The sequence below is a fragment of the Dreissena polymorpha genome, chromosome 1 (genome assembly GCF_020536995.1).
Source record: "Dreissena polymorpha isolate Duluth1 chromosome 1, UMN_Dpol_1.0, whole genome shotgun sequence".
Classification (NCBI taxonomy): Eukaryota; Metazoa; Mollusca; class Bivalvia; order Myida; family Dreissenidae; genus Dreissena; species Dreissena polymorpha.
In genome coordinates, this window is record NC_068355.1 from 99,464,906 (window position 1) to 99,481,340 (window position 16,435).

General features: G+C 34.4%; 3 long non-coding RNA genes across 8 annotated transcripts; 1 reads left to right on the plus strand and 2 right to left on the minus strand.

Moving 5' to 3' along the window:
• Positions 1-1,648: 1,648 nt before the first annotated feature.
• LOC127842322 (uncharacterized) lies at positions 1,649-13,042 on the plus strand. 5 transcript variants are annotated; one of them, XR_008031550.1, is made up of 4 exons: positions 1,649-1,806; positions 2,302-2,415; positions 5,651-5,809; positions 11,984-13,042. It is a non-coding gene; the product is annotated as an uncharacterized LOC127842322 (long non-coding RNA). The 5 variants fall into 5 exon arrangements; XR_008031539.1 differs by lacking the exon at positions 5,651-5,809 and adding an exon at positions 11,672-11,830; XR_008031552.1 differs by lacking the exons at positions 2,302-2,415; positions 5,651-5,809 and adding exons at positions 11,306-11,419; positions 11,672-11,830.
• Positions 5,691-15,904, minus strand: LOC127842335 (uncharacterized). Of its 2 annotated transcripts, XR_008031555.1 has the most exons (5): positions 15,834-15,904; positions 15,219-15,323; positions 14,708-14,847; positions 11,858-13,978; positions 5,691-5,835 (listed from the first exon to the last, which is right to left on the minus strand). It is a non-coding gene; the product is annotated as an uncharacterized LOC127842335 (long non-coding RNA). The 2 variants fall into 2 exon arrangements; XR_008031556.1 differs by lacking the exons at positions 5,691-5,835; positions 15,834-15,904 and adding an exon at positions 15,657-15,795 and having other exon boundaries at positions 13,261-13,978.
• LOC127842329 (uncharacterized) lies at positions 7,239-9,956 on the minus strand. The gene is made up of 4 exons (XR_008031553.1): positions 9,811-9,956; positions 9,196-9,300; positions 8,686-8,825; positions 7,239-7,956 (listed from the first exon to the last, which is right to left on the minus strand). It is a non-coding gene; the product is annotated as an uncharacterized LOC127842329 (long non-coding RNA).
• Positions 15,905-16,435: the final 531 nt, after the last annotated feature.

Below are 16,435 nucleotides of genomic sequence, written 5' to 3' on the forward strand. Positions count from 1 at the left end.
ACGCTTTAGCCTACTGAGCTATTCCGCTGAGTACACATTCTTGACGTATTTTATACCTTATATAAGCAATCTTCGTAGTTTCACAAAATTTAACGACAAAAACAGAACTCTCCAAATTATTCAATCGTTTCGCGTTGCAACGCTTTATAATTTTTAGGTTTTAAAATCGTCAAAAGATGCATATAATGGCTATATTAGAGCATGGTTAATGTTCAGTATTACTGTTTCCTCACAAATATCATAACTAAAACGAAAACTTACGAATCTGAAACAACTTTTTTCAATTTTGTCAATTTACCAAAGCGTGAAAAGATCCCTTTAAACTAAATAAATGTCTGCGTAACAATAAAATATCATTCTTGATGCGACATAAGTATGTCAATGTACATAGAAGTAAGGTGTATGCCATAAGGTAAGTATTAAACTCTTGTCAAAACGGCACTGATTCGATAATCCGGAAGATTCGTTAATCCGGAAATTACTGCCGGAACGGACGTTTCCGGAAAAACGCGGGTTCAGAGTATAGTCAAACCACACATTAGTGTTAGTAGATACAAATTATACTACGGGAGTTCACATCATGTGTCCTCACATGGCTTAGTATGAGTCTATTTCTACACCATGGACATATATCGTTTGTTAATATCTAACACGCAGTTCTTTCGCAACATTCAAATCACACATTCATAGCCGCGTCATGCAAAAATGGGTCTTATGACGTTTTGGCCAGCGTAGCTCAACATGCTGTCCGCTATAAAATCACTTAATGTTTTATGGTTTCATTATGCATCTCCTGACCAGACTGAGAGATGCGCAGGCTGGGTGGGCTATAGCTATGATGGGCGCATATGGCATAAGACCCATTTTCGCATGACGCGGGTCTTTTAAATCTAATTGCAAGTTGTAAATAGCATATTTTAGAACAATGCATTTCGATATAAATTGAATTAAAAAAAGCAAATACAGCAAACTGACAAATAAGGGTAGCCATTTCAAACGTTCAGGAACGATTTCCAGACATGCTGACCGAGTACGAAAACATTAGTGGTTAGATAATTAAACGATTTTCTCTTGACGTGACACAATATTTCAAAATTTCGGTAGTTTTTTTTTTCTCATGTTGAAAGCAAAACTGTGTTTATCGGTAGTCAATTATGTCTTCTCTTGACGATTTAGTGACCGAGTACAGACCCTGTAATTCTACATCTCGTGATATATAAGCATTGGCGGTTTATTCGGATAAAATCATGATTACAAATATAAACTTTCTGAAAATAACTCGTAATACGCTTTGCTTTCAAAATTTGGCATTTTTATACAATATTTACTTTTAGGTTCCAATCCAGGTGTAATGGTATATGTACGAACATGAAATGTGTCTTGACAAAACGGAATGTTTAATGCATTTTTTCTCACTTCATCGTACTTAAAAGTAAATATACAACAAGCGATAGCTTTAATATGCGTCAATAAAATAATAAAAATAAAACATGTGTGCAACTTACGCATATATTGTGCTAAAGACGTTGATTTCTTCAGCGACACAGTAAAATTTTATTTTCTCTGGCGAATTTCTATCCCCCGTTGACGTCACATCCGGCTAAGGGACACAACTCTAACACTAGTAAAAGCGAATAACTGAAAGGGTGTATATACACCCTTTCAGTTATTAACTGATTATAATTACCTCCCCTGAATGACGTCATCCGGGGATACCCGATTATCGACTGTAAGCAAACAAAGAGATGTCTGTTTGACAATGTGTGTTTTCAACGGTGTAAATGGACTTAAAATATGAACGAAAAGGTTTGTACTGACCTTATTATTAATAATTTATTATTTTCTTATGCAATTTTGATATTCGGTTTATAATGCTGATAAAGCAGCGGTATTGTTTTTGTCTGTTATATGTTTTCGCGAGGACGAAACGTTCAAACGAAGGATTTTTTACTGAAATAAATCCTGTTCAGAAATGTTGATATAGATTAAATAGGTGGAAATATTGACTTGTTTTATCTAAGGACATTTCGTATTCGTCAAAGTATGAACACTCGTTGGCATTTATATTTTGAAGCAACTAAAGGACACTCGTACTGGTCTTAGTCATACCGTGCTTTTGTACCAATTGACCATTTTTTTAAATTGAAAGCCAACGGCATCCAATGCAGCATATGGTTTGTTAAAAAGCTATTTGTTTGATTAGAGCTTGTACTAAGCTATACCCGGCCTAATGTGTATTAATGTGTAAAGTACAATGAATCAGTTATCATGAATGTTATGAAACAGAATTTTGTTCAACAGATTAATGACCACGACTATGCTGTCCAGTTTTACACAGCAACACCAGTATTCGACTCAAAACCGGATGGAAAACAGATTCAAGACATTACTGTATCACTCGAGAAGAAGTTGAAGGTAAATTAAATTGTTTAGTCAATTGATTTGTTTAAATAACATTTGGGAATAAAACATTTATAGACATATAATAATTAATATCAATACAAATAAAACTAGAAATGGCGCGGCAGAGGCCGACGCGTATCCCCACGCCGAATGTTTGACCTAGGTGTGCCCCAGGGTTGGTAATGGGGCCATGCATAGCTGAGATTGACCGTATTGTCATAAGAGAAGTTCATCATCAATTAGAAGTGAATTGGTGTAGAAATGAAGAAGTTATAGTAAAAGGCAATTTTGGGTGGGTGTGACATATGTGGGCAGGGCGCCCCAGGGTTGGTAATTGTGCCATGCATAGTTGAGATTGACCGTATTGTCATAAGAGAAGTTCAGTATCAATTTGAAGTGAATCGGTGTAGAAATGAAGAAATTATAGTAAAAGGCAATTTTGGGCGGGTGTGGTCTATGTGGGCGGGGCCCCAGAGTTGGTAATGGGGCCATGCATAGTTGAGATTGACCGTATTGTCATAAGAGAGGTTCAGTATCAATTTGAAGTGAATCGGTGTAGAAATGAAGAAATTATAGTAAAAGGCAATTTTGGGTGGGTGTGGTCTATGTGGGCGGGGCGCCCCAGGGTTGGTAATGGGGCCATGCATAGTTGAGATTGACTGTATTGTCATAAGAGAAGTTCAATATCAATTTGAAGTGAATCGGTGTAGAAATGAAGAAATTATAGTAAAGGCAATTTTGGGTGGGTGTGGTCTATGTGGGCGGGGCCCCAGGGTTGGTTATGGGGCCATGCATAGTTGAGATTGACCCTAATGTCATAAGAGAAGTTCAGTATCAATTTGAAGTGAATCCGTGTAGAAATGAAAAAATTATAGTAAATGGGAATTTTTTGGTGGGTGTGGCCTATGTGGGCGGGCGCCCCAGGGTTGGGATTGGGGCCATGCATAGTTGAGATTGACCCTAATGTCATAACAAAAGTTCAGTATCAATTTGAAGTGAATCCGTGTAGAAATGAAAAAATTATAGTAAATGGAAATTTTTGGTGGGTGTGGCCTATGTGGGCGGGGCGCCCCAGGGTTGGGAATGGGGCCATGCATGGTTGAGATTGACCGTATTGTCATAAGAGAGGTCCAGTATCAATTTGAAGTGAATCCGTGTAGAAATGAAAAAATTATAGTAAATGGAAATTTTTGGTGGGTGTGGCCTATGTGGGCGGGGCGCCCCAGGGTTGGGAATGGGGCCATGCATGGTTGAGATTGACCGTATTGTCATAAGGGAGGTCCAGTATCAATTTGAAGTGAATCGGTGTAGAAATAAAGAAGTAAATGTAAAATAACCTAAAAAAATGAGTGATAATTTCTGACGCGGCCCCACCCCAACCGCTATAACTTTTGACCCAGGGGTCAGATCAAAATTCCAAATAGTGCAGGGTCGCACATATGCTCATAGCTACCATGTGTGTAAGTTTCAAGGTTCTAGTGCTTTTAGTGTAGGAGGAGATAGTGGCCAGGACGGACGGACAGACAGACGGACGGACGGACGGACGGACGGCGGAGATAACCACAATATCCCCACCTTTTTTTCAAAAAGCGTGGGGATAATGAAATTCTTAACCAATAGGATAAAAACACATCTTATTATTTGTTAACCACGTTTGTGGACTTTGTTATACTGATTTTAATGATCCAAAATAATTGGTAAAGTTGTTATTCACTTGATTTTTTTTCGGCGTAAGCTGCATAAGCCAGCTTTTCACCCTGACTTGACCTTTGTAAGTGTCCAATAAAATTCAAATAGAATTTCCCGCGGCTAGGTACGAATGAATACACTTCATTTATTCCATTGGCTGATTTGAGTATACCACCAGAACATTGGAAACATATCCGCGTCTTTGTAACACTGTTTTACTGTATGAAACAATTTTATCTCTAATGAAAAGGCTTAATAGATAGAACAGTTTTACACTCAATTCTCGACATCAATACAGTTTGTGCGTACACCTTTTATTTTCAGAGTATTACCAACGCAAAAGCGTTTATACTTAAAAGGCTATGTTCTCATATTTAGTACTTACTTCCATATTCCTGTCAACATGTTAACATGTAAAAGTATAAAGAGCAGTGGAAGCGAGGCCTCACTTTAAAGAATTGCATTTCAACCCGCGAGGTTTCGGGTCAAGTCGCGGACATTCAGAGTTTATATACAGGTCATCACCGGAGTTCGCGGTCAGTAAAATAATCGTTATATAATAAAGACGCTATCCGTGAACTAGGTGACCTGGAATTTTCTTTAGACCAGAAATATGTTAAAAGAAGATATTCAGCAATATAATTATGGTATGTCAATAATAGATTCTTAATGTGTTTTCAACAATACAATGATAAATATTATTTTTAATAAATTTAACAATAATTATTCCACCATATTGCCTAATGTACTAAAGTGATATTATGAGCATGTAACAGTTTATAGGTGTCTATCGCAACCGTTGATTATTTTTGATGTTTCTACTTCATATACACTTATAGTAATTAATGCAGCATCAACATACTAAAACAATATACCAGAAAGAGAAAAATAATGCATTTGAAGATTAACCGTACTTTCGTTTGACAACTGATCATGCGTTTACGAGTTGAACCTAAATTTAGTTTTAGTGCAGATTTGTTCATACGACACAAAGACACAATATTGTTTTACGGATCATTTCGGCTTACAGGACTGGGTGGGTCACGTAAGAATATCGAATATAAAATATATTTTTATAAACAACTGGTAGCAAGGTGAGTTGCAGATAATTGATCAGTAACCACATTTTAACTAACTATTTTGACCTGTTAATTCTTTTCAGCTCAATTCAACAGTGCAAAATGTCCATAATATCACTTTAAGCATGAGCACGATGATTCTCGATACTGTTAATAATCGAATCAAATAGCAATGCCCGACAGACCACTAAAACAGGTTTGTTCTCGTGTGGCCGGTTGACTCATATGTTTAAATTTCACTTCCATTCTTCTTTTGGTTTTCTGTTTTGTATCTATAGGTTTATGACCAGCAATATGTAATAATGTAAAATAAGCCGCGAAAACTCCGTAACATCCCGTACTGCGTGTGATGCAGCTACGAACTGCGCAGAAAAAGACATTCGCTATCCTTGATCTCATTCATTAAACTATTTACGCCGTATATCTTTTTTAAAGATATTTCTTGTTAATATTATTAGTTGATCTTCATAAAATTTCAGTCTAACAGGATCTGCTGTGTGCCCAAATGTCACACCACTGGCTAAGGATTGTTAGAAGGCCATGGAAAGCCCAGCTATCATGCATTTCCAGCTGAAGATGATCCAGTTCAAGCTGTTTGGTTGAATAAAATACGAAGAGATGAAGACAGACATTTTAAGGTCAGTTGTTAGTGGTTTCAGTAAAACTTTAAATGATTTTGTATAAAGAAAAATAAAACATGTAAAGTACTATACATTTTCATGTCAGAAAAATAGTGTTCATGTGATTCAAAAAAAGCACACATATTTATTTATTCTTTTTTTTTCTTTCAGATAAGTCACAATACGGTTGTCTGTTTTCTCCATTTTGAACGTGACTGTCTTGATGAATCTGGATTTGCTAAGCGGAGGTATCTAAAACCAGGAGCCATCCCTACACTATTCGACTGCTGGAAGGACAAACCACATCTGTTGAAGCGAATTCAAGTGGAACGTGCAATTAACAAGATTAAAAGTTTTCACATATTTGATCAGGTCATTCTGGTTTCTCTGTTTGGGATAATTAATCAAATTTGGACAGTTTGCTCATTGCTCACTCTTTTCCAAGACCCAATTATACCATGTCCTGGTGTTTAACATACATACCATTTATATGAACATTTGTTGTTCGTGTACATCATACTACATGTAGGCTAATGAAAAACCATCGGCTGTTCATGTAATATTTGTACATTTTTTGGCTTTGTATAAAGTTTTTGATAATTATCTTGATATAAGCATTGATTTAGTTACAGATTAATGCTTAAAGAGTACTTAAAGCTACACACCTTGAAATAAAGTACATGTTCATATAGATGCAATTTGAAAGTGTGCAACATTTTCATTAAATCTATAGTCTAGTTAGCAAGTAATTTATTATTTTTCAAACAGGAATAACTGCTTTTAAAACTGAAAGAAGGATTTCTATATTAAACACGATTATTTTTAACTTTTTAAAGCGCAAAAAAAGATGGCTTTCTACCTTGTTACCACCAGATATATTCTAGTTGGCATAATAAAATTAAATCTATAGCCTAGTTTAATAGCAAGTTATTTTTTTTTTCAAACAGTACTGCTTTTAAAACCGAAAGTAGGATTTCCAGACGTACACATCCATTTCGACAAACGCGATTATTTTTAAGTTGTAAAGTGCAAAAAAGATGGATTTCTACTTTGTAACCACCAGATATATTCTAATTGGCATAGATAAAATATGTCACTCATACTTAAATTTACTATGCCAAATAAGGTGTGTGGCCTTTACATAAAAATTGTATATACATCTTTTTAATCATGTTTGTTAATTTGTTTTGATTGTATGACTACTGAATAAATAATTTTGTTAATAGAAATTTTAGTTTTTTTTGGGAAATATTAGGTAAAACTAAGAAAGTCCAATGCATATTGAGACAAATCAGTACTTAAGTTCGTTTCCTGGGAAGAACCATTACTGATTCTCAATGGGGATCGAAACTGGTTGCTCCAGATTGCTTAGCAGACACCATAGCAACTATTTCACTAAGACTCTGCTACAGATTTGCGTAATCCTTTGAGTAAAAACACTTTGTAATCAATGATATAAGCTTTATTACAACAGAAATAATGCAAGATAAGCACATTTGAGTAGCATAGTTCATCACAAAACAGTATGAAGTATCATTAATTGTAAGATTAATGATGAAAGACAACATGTGAAAGCTAGAAATCATAAACTAATTTAAGGAAACACAATCTGAAAATTACAAACATTCAGATACAGGTATTGCACCAAAATGAGCTGAGATCCTATGATTATATTGAATGAATAAATGTGATTTGAGGTGAATCTCACAAATACTGACACTAAAATAACACAAAATTGAATACTTTCAAATATAATTTAGATTATTTCAATACTCTTTATTTCTGATTACCGGTTTTTCATGGAGCGGAAACACTTGCATCTAACAATTGTTGAACTGTTACGTTCAGATGTCCATGTGTCGAATACATAACCGTCATGAAAAAACACATAGCCTCGTTGAATAGGCTTTTCAACACCCAGTTTTGAACCTTTACCAGAACTTTTGGTCCATTCCAGAATGTTCATGTACGAAAAGTCTTTGAAGATCGGTCTGGTGCTTTGGGTCCATGTGCATTCTTCCAAATTAAGATGTTCTTCCGCTGTTGACACTGTTGATTGTCCTTGACAGTTCATACAGGACGACTTCTGCTTAGCTGCAAATGGCTGGTCTGGATAAGGATCCACAATTAGGATGTTATCCTGGTTGTCACTGAATTTCTTTACCCTGGAAAATATATAAAAGTAAAGATTTAAACTTTGTAACAGAACATTAAGATTTAAGGTGTTACAAAAAAAGCACTACTCCAGAGTCTGTTTCAGATACTTGTTTTCCACCTAATAAACGCCACCCCTACCTTCTTTGTGACCAAAAAATGTATAAAGACAATTTAACTAGTGGCAACCAATTTCTAATGCAGACTTAAGAGAGTAATGTCACTTATTATGTCAGGGATTTTAATTGAAGCAGAAAGCTGTGTGCCACTATGCATGTTATATACATTGTAAAGTACTATATGCTGTGTGGTCGAGTCAGGCTGACTAAACAGATAAAACTTATTTTTAACAGACTGGTTGACAGAAACATAGAAAAAAATTCACAACATGAATGTGCGTTTTTAATATAAAAAGCAGGCTTTTTCCTGGCCATTTTGGGAAAAAAGCAATTGCAGGATTGTGAATTTTTCGTGCCAAAAATCAACTGATTTGGGAAAAACTAATATAAAATAACCCTTCACAATCATTCAAATTAGATGAAAAATCATAGTATTCATGGTAATGTACTTTGTTAGATGTCATTTACATATAATTGAGTTAAAATAATCATAACCTCTTCTTTCTTTTTCTATTGGGAATTATTTTTTTCAAATTACAATTTAGGTTAGGGAATGGGTCCGTTTAACTGACCCGTAGATACACCAGGAAAAGGCCTGAAAAGGCGATATAAAATAAGTACCTCAAGCAAAGTTCGGCTTTTGTCTCATTCGATTTCACAGCTTGTCCCCGGCATTTCAACCATATTCGCAACTCTGTAACTTTGCATCTTTCTGGTTGAAGTTGCGGTAAAACAGCGCCAGGGACATCCTTGGCATACAGCTACAAAAAATAGGTTTTAAGCATTATTGCTTATTTAGAAAAAAATCATGTTACTTATACAACATACAAAATTCATCATATTATTTTTTTAGAAAATGGTTTGAAATAAATATGATCGATACTGAATGTAGTGTAAGTTACATGTTTTTTTTTTAAAGTGGCAATAATGCTTAAAACCTGACAGCTGAACTTGTATGCTTTCATGTTGGGTCTCTGTACCGAGTCAATATTTATTAGAGTGTATTTATGGTACATGACTATGTCCGGATATATTCATGCCACCAATGTGTATGTATTTGCATAATTATATTAATAATAAACTTAGGAGTATTTATTATAGTGAATTCACATTTTAAACAAAAAAACAAACCTTATGACAATCACAGTCGTGTACTGTTGTACTTTCTTTTCTGTTACAGGATCTGGTTCAGCCATGGTACTTCACTGTTTCTGAACATAGCATTTGGGATGATTCCTGAAAAAAACCCACATATAATGCTTTTTTTGCAGCTGATTTTTATATTATTTCAACACTTCAGTCAAACACTCAAAGAAACAAAGGATAGTTTCGGTTTTGAAAGTTTATAAATATAGAGATTTTGGTGTAAAAAACATGAAAGTTAAATGACCCGTTCTCCTGATTGGTTTTCATTCACATTCTTCTACTTTCTAGTTCTATTTAAGAATAAAAAAAGCCCCGAAATCATATAATTCCTATGATAAAATCATGATTACAAATATAAACTTTCTGAAAATAACTCGTAATACGCTTTGCTTTCAAAATTTGGCATTTTTATACAATATTTACTTTTAGGTTCCAATCCAGGTGTAATGGTATATGTACGAACATGAAATGTGTCTTGACAAAACGGAATGTTTAATGCATTTTTTCTCACTTCATCGTACTTAAAAGTAAATATACAACAAGCGATAGCTTTAATATGCGTCAATAAAATAATAAAAATAAAACATGTGTGCAACTTACGCATATATTGTGCTAAAGACGTTGATTTCTTCAGCGACACAGTAAAATTTTATTTTCTCTGGCGAATTTCTATCCCCCGTTGACGTCACATCCGGCTAAGGGACACAACTCTAACACTAGTAAAAGCGAATAACTGAAAGGGACGTTGAACCAATGGTCTAAACAATCAAGTTTCACACCTTTACCATATCACCTGATCACATCTCAGAAAGGTGCTATACGCCATTAGAACAACTCAACAGACAAAGCGGTGGTACATATTGAACCCTTTACCACTTAGGAACGTATTTTGACGCATGTGTAGTCCCATAGAAAGTTAAATTAAATTAAAGACCTTTTTTTTACTAAATTCAAACTTAAGGCTTCATTTCCAACCCTTAGATACAGAACAGCAGCAAACAGCATAAAACCTGAACAGACTGCGAGTTACTCACATCGACATTTTTAATTTGCTTTTGAGTGGGAAAGGGTAAATCAGGTGAAGGTTTTATACGTTAAAAAGATCGTCCGATTTCGAATAAGTTCGTGTTGGCATCTAGTGGCAGGAAAGGCACTGAGCAATGTTCAGTTAATATTTAGGTATCGAGCAAAGTCTTGCAGTCATCGGGCGGCCACCTGTACAGAAACCAGAATCTAAACGCGGCGGCATAAACTCGATTCCTCTTTCAGCGAATTCACTTTGCAATGATATACAATCCTGCATGAGAAAGATTCTTTAGGTTGAAATCAAATCACAGGAGCGCCATCCAGTCATTTTTCGGTTCCCGCCGGTCTGAACTCTCCTTGTTTCCGTGGTCAGTCATCACCAACCGTTCGATGCCCACTAAAATTTGATCGAGCAAAAGATAAACACCCTTTCAGTTATTAACTGATTATAATTACCTCCCCTGAATGACGTCATCCGGGGATACCCGATTATCGACTGTAAGCAAACAAAGAGATGTCTGTTTGACAATGTGTGTTTTCAACGGTGTAAATGGACTTAAAATATGAACGAAAAGGTTTGTACTGACCTTATTATTAATAATTTATTATTTTCTTATGCAATTTTGATATTCGGTTTATAATGCTGATAAAGCAGCGGTTTTGTTTTTGTCTGTTATATGTTTTCGCGAGGACGAAACGTTCAAACGAAGGATTTTTTACTGAAATAAATCCTGTTCAGAAATTTGATATAGATTAAATAGGTGGAAATATTGACTTGTTTTATCTAAGGACATTTCGTATTCGTCAAAGTATGAACACTCGTTGGCATTTATATTTTGAAGCAACTAAAGGACACTCGTACTGGTCTTAGTCATACCGTGCTTTTGTACCAATTGACCATTTTTTAAAATTGAAAGCCAACGGCATCCAATGCAGCATATGGTTTGTTAAAAAGCTATTTGTTTGATTAGAGCTTGTACTAAGCTATACCCGGCCTAATGTGTATTAATGTGTAAAGTACAATGAATCAGTTATCATGAATGTTATGAAACAGAATTTTGTTCAACAGATTAATGACCACGACTATGCTGTCCAGTTTTACACAGCAACACCAGTATTCGACTCAAAACCGGATGGAAAACAGATTCAAGACATTACTGTATCACTCGAGAAGAAGTTGAAGGTAAATTAAATTGTTTAGTCAATTGATTTGTTTAAATAACATTTGGGAATAAAACATTTATAGACATATAATAATTAATATCAATACAAATAAAATGAAATTCTTAACCAATAGGATAAAAACACATCTTATTATTTGTTAACCACGTTTGTGGACTTTGTTATACTGATTTTAATGATCCAAAATAATTGGTAAAGTTGTTATTCACTTGATTTTTTTTAATATTATTAGTTGATCTTCATAAAATTTCAGTCTAACAGGATCTGCTGTGTGCCCAAATGTCACACCACTGGCTAAGGATTGTTAGAAGGCCATGGAAAGCCCAGCTATCATGCATTTCCAGCTGAAGATGATCCAGTTCAAGCTGTTTGGTTGAATAAAATACGAAGAGATGAAGACAGACATTTTAAGGTCAGTTGTTAGTGGTTTCAGTAAAACTTTAAATGATTTTGTATAAAGAAAAATAAAACATGTAAAGTACTATACATTTTCATGTCAGAAAAATAGTGTTCATGTGATTCAAAAAAAGCACACATATTTATTTATTCTTTTTTTTTCTTTCAGATAAGTCACAATACGGTTGTCTGTTTTCTCCATTTTGAACGTGACTGTCTTGATGAATCTGGATTTGCTAAGCGGAGGTATCTAAAACCAGGAGCCATCCCTACACTATTCGACTGCTGGAAGGACAAACCACATCTGTTGAAGCGAATTCAAGTGGAACGTGCAATTAACAAGATTAAAAGTTTTCACATATTTGATCAGGTCATTCTGGTTTCTCTGTTTGGGATAATTAATCAAATTTGGACAGTTTGCTCATTGCTCACTCTTTTCCAAGACCCAATTATACCATGTCCTGGTGTTTAACATACATACCATTTATATGAACATTTGTTGTTCGTGTACATCATACTACATGTAGGCTAATGAAAAACCATTGGCTGTTCATGTAATATTTGTACATTTTTTGGCTTTGTATAAAGTTTTTGATAATTATCTTGATATAAGCATTGATTTAGTTACAGATTAATGCTTAAAGAGTACTTAAAGCTACACACCTTGAAATAAAGTACATGTTCATATAGATGCAATTTGAAAGTGTGCAAAATTTTCATTAAATCTATAGTCTAGTTAGCAAGTAATTTATTATTTTTCAAACAGGAATAACTGCTTTTAAAACTGAAAGAAGGATTTCTATATTAAACACGATTATTTTTAACTTTTTAAAGCGCAAAAAAAGATGGCTTTCTACCTTGTTACCACCAGATATATTCTAGTTGGCATAATAAAATTAAATCTATAGCCTAGTTTAATAGCAAGTTATTTTTTTTTTTCAAACAGTACTGCTTTTAAAACCGAAAGTAGGATTTCCAGACGTACACATCCATTTCGACAAACGCGATTATTTTTAAGTTGTAAAGTGCAAAAAAGATGGATTTCTACCTTGTAACCACCAGATATATTCTAATTGGCATAGATAAAATATGTCACTCATACTTAAATTTACTATGCCAAATAAGGTGTGTGGCCTTTACATAAAAATTGTATATACATCTTTTTAATCATGTTTGTTAATTTGTTTTGATTGTATGACTACTGAATAAATAATTTTGTTAATAGAAATTTTAGTTTTTTTTGGGAAATATTAGGTAAAACTAAGAAAGTCCAATGCATATTGAGACAAATCAGTACTTAAGTTCGTTTCCTGGGAAGAACCATTACTGATTCTCAATGGGGATCGAAACTGGTTGCTCCAGATTGCTTAGCAGACACCATAGCAACTATTTCACTAAGACTCTGCTACAGATTTGCGTAATCCTTTGAGTAAAAACACTTTGTAATCAATGATATAAGCTTTATTACAACAGAAATAATGCAAGATAAGCACATTTGAGTAGCATAGTTCATCACAAAACAGTATGAAGTATCATTAATTGTAAGATTAATGATGAAAGACAACATGTGAAAGCTAGAAATCATAAACTAATTTAAGGAAACACAATCTGAAAATTACAAACATTCAGATACAGGTATTGCACCAAAATGAGCTGAGATCCTATGATTATATTGAATGAATAAATGTGATTTGAGGTGAATCTCACAAATACTGACACTAAAATAACACAAAATTGAATACTTTCAAATATAATTTAGATTATTTCAATACTCTTTATTTCTGATTACCGGTTTTTCATGGAGCGGAAACACTTGCATCTAACAATTGTTGAACTGTTACGTTCAGATGTCCATGTGTCGAATACATAACCGTCATGAAAAAACACATAGCCTCGTTGAATAGGCTTTTCAACACCCAGTTTTGAACCTTTACCAGAACTTTTGGTCCATTCCAGAATGTTCATGTACGAAAAGTCTTTGAAGATCGGTCTGGTGCTTTGGGTCCATGTGCATTCTTCCAAATTAAGATGTTCTTCCGCTGTTGACACTGTTGATTGTCCTTGACAGTTCATACAGGACGACTTCTGCTTAGCTGCAAATGGCTGGTCTGGATAAGGATCCACAATTAGGATGTTATCCTGGTTGTCACTGAATTTCTTTACCCTGGAAAATATATAAAAGTAAAGATTTAAACTTTGTAACAGAACATTAAGATTTAAGGTGTTACAAAAAAAGCACTACTCCAGAGTCTGTTTCAGATACTTGTTTTCCACCTAATAAACGCCACCCCTACCTTCTTTGTGACCAAAAAATGTATAAAGACAATTTAACTAGTGGCAACCAATTTCTAATGCAGACTTAAGAGAGTAATGTAACTTATTATGTCAGGGATTTTATTTGAAGCAGAAAGCTGTGTGCCACTATGCATGTTATATACATTATAAAGTACTATATGCTGTGTGGTCGAGTCAGGCTGACTAAACAGATAAAACTTATTTTTAACAGACTGGTTGACAGAAACATAGAAAAAAATTCACAACATGAATGTGCGTTTTTAATATAAAAAGCAGGCTTTTTCCTGGCCATTTTGGGAAAAAAGCAATTGCAGGATTGTGAATTTTTCGTGCCAAAAATCAACTGATTTGGGAAAAACTAATATAAAATAACCCTTCACAATCATTCAAATTAGATGAAAAATCATAGTATTCATGGTAATGTACTTTGTTAGATGTCATTTACATATAATTGAGTTAAAATAATCATAACCTCTTCTTTCTTTTTCTATTGGGAATTATTTTTTTCAAATTACAATTTAGGTTAGGGAATGGGTCCGTTTAACTGACCCGTAGATACACCAGGAAAAGGCCTGAAAAGGCGATATAAAATAAGTACCTCAAGCAAAGTTCGGCTTTTGTCTCATTCGATTTCACAGCTTGTCCCCGGCATTTCAACCATATTCGCAACTCTGTAACTTTGCATCTTTCTGGTTGAAGTTGCGGTAAAACAGCGCCAGGGACATCCTTGGCATACAGCTACAAAAAATAGGTTTTAAGCATTATTGCTTCTTTAGAAAAAAATCATGTTACTTATACAACATACAAAATTCATCATATTATTTTTTTAGAAAATGGTTTGAAATAAATATGATCGATACTGAATGTAGTGTAAGTTACATGTTTTTTTTTAAAGTGGCAATAATGCTTAAAACCTGACAGCTGAACTTGTATGCTTATATGTTGGGTCTCTGTACCGAGTCAATATTTATTAGAGTGTATTTATGGTACATGACTATGTCCGGATATATTCATGCCACCAATGTGTATGTATTTGCATAATTATATTAATAATAAACTTAGGAGTATTTATTATAGTGAATTCACATTTTAAACAAAAAAAAACAAACCTTATGACAATCACAGTCGTGTACTGTTGTACTTTCTTTTCTGTTACAGGATCTGGTTCAGCCATGGTACTTCACTGTTTCTGAACATAGCATTTGGGATGATTCCTGAAAAAAAACCACATATAATGCTTTTTTTGCAGCTGATTTTTATATTATTTCAACACTTCAGTCAAACACTCAAAGAAACAAAGGATAGTTTCGGTTTTGAAAGTTTATAAATATAGAGATTTTGGTGTAAAAAACATGAAAGTTAAATGACCCGTTCTCCTGATTGGTTTTCATTCACATTCTTCTACTTTCTAGTTCTATTTAAGAATAAAAAAAGCCCCGAAATCATATAATTCCTATGATAAAATCATGATTACAAATATAAACTTTCTGAAAATAACTCGTAATACGCTTTGCTTTCAAAATTTGGCATTTTTATACAATATTTACTTTTAGGTTCCAATCCAGGTGTAATGGTATATGTACGAACATGAAATGTGTCTTGACAAAACGGAATGTTTAATGCATTTTTTCTCACTTCATCGTACTTAAAAGTAAATATACAACAAGCGATAGCTTTAATATGCGTCAATAAAATAATAAAAATAAAACATGTGTGCAACTTACGCATATATTGTGCTAAAGACGTTGATTTCTTCAGCGACACAGTAAAATTTATTTTCTCTGGCGAATTTCTATCCCCCGTTGACGTCACATCCGGCTAAGGGACACAACTCTAACACTAGTAAAAGCGAATAACTGAAAGGGTCTATACGTGTTTATCTTTTGCTCGATCAAATTTTAGTGGGCATCGAACGGTTGGTGATGACTGACCTCGGAAACAAGGAGAGTTCAGACCGGCGGGAACCGAAAAATGACTGGATGGCGCTCCTGTGATTTGATTTCAACCTAAAGAATCTTTCTCATGCAGGATTGTATATCATTGCAAAGTGAATTCGCTGAAAGAGGAATCGAGTTTATGCCGCCGCGTTTAGATTCTGGTTTCTGTACAGGTGGCCGCCCGATGACTGCAAGACTTTGCTCGATACCTAAATATTAACTGAACATTGCTCAGTGCCTTTCCTGCCACTAGATGCCAACACGAACTTATTCGAAATCGGACGATCTTTTTAACGTATAAAACCTTCACCTGATTTACCCTTACCCACTCAAAAGCAAATTAAAAATGTCGATGTGAGTAACTCGCAGTCTGTTCAGGTTTTATGCTG